This window comes from Salmo salar, chromosome ssa05 (assembly GCF_905237065.1).
Source record: "Salmo salar chromosome ssa05, Ssal_v3.1, whole genome shotgun sequence".
Classification (NCBI taxonomy): Eukaryota; Metazoa; Chordata; class Actinopteri; order Salmoniformes; family Salmonidae; genus Salmo; species Salmo salar.
In genome coordinates, this window is record NC_059446.1 from 68,073,673 (window position 1) to 68,076,303 (window position 2,631).

The following is a 2,631-nucleotide window of genomic DNA, read 5'->3' on the forward strand; positions in this document are numbered from 1 at the left end:
TTGCAAATTATTTAATTAGATTGTGAGGTGTATATAACTCTCTGTTCATATATTAGCTGAGATAAATTAGTGACATCAAAAGATGTCCTAATTTACCTGCACCACTACTGGTGTGGTCTGGCCAGGACTGTGTAAACAACATTGGCAATATCTTTTGGCTCTTTATCACCATCCAGTGGTATATTTGTAACTTGAATCTGGTCCAGACTGGGAAAGAAAAGAGGGAGGGACAGGTAATGTCACTGGTCTGTATGTCAGAAAGAGGAAGAGAGAAGGATAAGACAGAGAGGATAAGCATGAGGAGGAAGTGAGAAGGTAGGAGGAGAAATAAGAAGAGGGAGGAGAAAGTATACAAGGGAGAGGAGAGGAGGAGAATGGTGAGTAGAAAGGAGAGAGAGGGGGAAAGAAGAAGAGAAGAGAGGAAAATCAAGGGGAGAGGGTAGGAGGAGAAAGAGGATGAGTATGATGAGGAAGTGAGAGATGGAGGATGGTTGGTTACCTGGGGATCCTGGAGTAATGCATGGTGATATAGTTGAGGATGCTGTCTGCCTCTGTGCAGGGTGGAGCATCCTTCAGGGGTACGATGGAGGGATGGGCACTCTCATACACCTCTGACTCCTCCTATCAAACACAGAGAAAATAGGGGGATTCCTATGAGAGGACTGAAGAAGGGTTGATGTCACTTCAATAGAGAGAACCCAAACCTGGGTTTAAAATGGGGCCGAATGATGGGGTTGTAACTCCCCCTGATGTATTTACATGGTAGGTGCAGTGTAATTAAAGTGTAGGTACATATTGTTACCTTTGATCTTTCAAAAGAAGATGGGAATCTAATCATGAGGTATTCTAATGGCATGACCTGATTATTACAAGTGGACGACCATGGTGTCTCCATCTAGTGGTGCAGAGTGGGAGTTGTTGTTTAACGTCCCGGGATGTCGGACATCTTGCCAGTCCTCAGCTGAAGGGTCTGCTGGACTGACTCGTAGAACAGGCTGTCAGCTCTCACCGATGGCCTCTGTTATTCCATACCAACGACAAGTCTTTGTTAATAATTGTTCTATATATTATTTCATCACATGATGGTTAGGCTATATTGATGTCAATGCTTGGAAGAGGAAGAGTCAAGTACCCTCTTGTTTTCCTCTGGATATTACTAGTCTACTCTGTGCATGTTTTTGCTGTGAAGAAGGCAGATAGATACAACATATTGATTCCCACAATCAAATGAAGTGTCTAGTAACACTGATTCTGGTCAATGTTCCTGAGGTCCCCTGCCTTCCATAGACCATCATAGTGTCGAAAGGTGTAGTGCGTCACCTGATCATGATGGCCACAGTGAGAGTGATGAGACCAGCAGACACGCCCACAGCTGAGGCCAGGGCGATAACCTTCAGTCTGCCTGCCAATCAGAGAGCAACAACTGGTTCAGTCTGAGTAAATCTGACAGTAGTCACCATCACAGAAGGGAGAATGGGGATGTTTGGGGTAATGACAGTGAGAGTGAAGGAGAGGAAAGAGGGACAGAAAGATTGACAGACATAGACAGGAAGACAGACAGAGTAAAATATCCAGCTTTTGTCAGCTCCATTAATCAATTATCAAATCTCTAGACTTCTGTTATCTGATATCAAAGTTCAGCTCTTCTTCCCCTTTTACAGTTATTGAAAGTTATCCATATATGACTCACAGGTCAGAGATTCGAAAGCAGAAAGACTCTGGGATTGTGAGTGGGCAGACTGAGGGGCATACAGTGACACATTTAGATAGGGTATCTTGCCAAACATGTCTGTGAGACAGACATTACATTTACAGTAGTGATTAAATAAGAAACACACAGACAGAAGCCATCTGGGTCACTGAGTTTAGACTCCCCACCTCCTACTCTACCCTCCCTCCCTCCATCCTGCCCAGTCCACTGACCTCTGACCCTGACAGTGAGGACAGGCGAGCTATGGACGCCGATGCGGTTGCGTGCCTTGCAGTAGTACTGACCGCTCTCCCCGGGGCTGACCTCAGCGAAGGTGTAGCTAGGGCCCGATCGCGTTACCCAGGCGTCAGCCGCATTGATCCTGAACTACATGTAGTTAGTTGTCCACCGCCGGGTTGGCCTGGCTGCTGCAGGTCAGAGTCAGAGGACGGCCCGCATCGATCACACTGGAGGGCTGAGCAAATACAGACGTGTTCTTAGGGGCATCTGGGAGAGAGAAGAGAAGAGGAGAGGTGGGGGGGGCATGCAGAGAGAGAGGGATAGGGGAGAGAATAAAAAAAGATGGTGGCATGGAGGGGGCACAGACAGGGAGTGAAAGAGAGAAAGGATAATAGGATAGACAGACAGGCAGCCAAGGGCAGAGAGAGGAGTGAGAGAGAGAGGAGAAGGAGGGAAGGGGGGAGTAGACCAACAGGGAGCCAAGGTGAAGGTGATGGAGGAGAGAGAGGGAGGGAGACTTTTGAGAGATGACAAAACAGAGAGGGCATGAGAGGGAGAGAGGAGAATGCGAGGAGGGGGAGAGAGTGAGGGAGAGAGATAGAGGAGGGAGATAGAGGGGAGGTACTGACAGAGACAGAGATAGATTGATTTGTTCCTCCACAGGGCAGAAAGGAGGGTAGGTGTCATTTTGCAGACAGAGG

General features: G+C 47.5%; 1 long non-coding RNA gene across 1 annotated transcript; it reads right to left on the bottom strand.

Moving 5' to 3' along the window:
* Positions 1–1,159: 1,159 nt before the first annotated feature.
* On the bottom strand, positions 1,160–2,197 carry LOC106605664 (uncharacterized). The gene is made up of 3 exons (XR_001328919.2): positions 1,924–2,197; positions 1,321–1,402; positions 1,160–1,181 (listed from the first exon to the last, which is right to left on the bottom strand). It is a non-coding gene; the product is annotated as an uncharacterized lncRNA (long non-coding RNA).
* Positions 2,198–2,631: the final 434 nt, after the last annotated feature.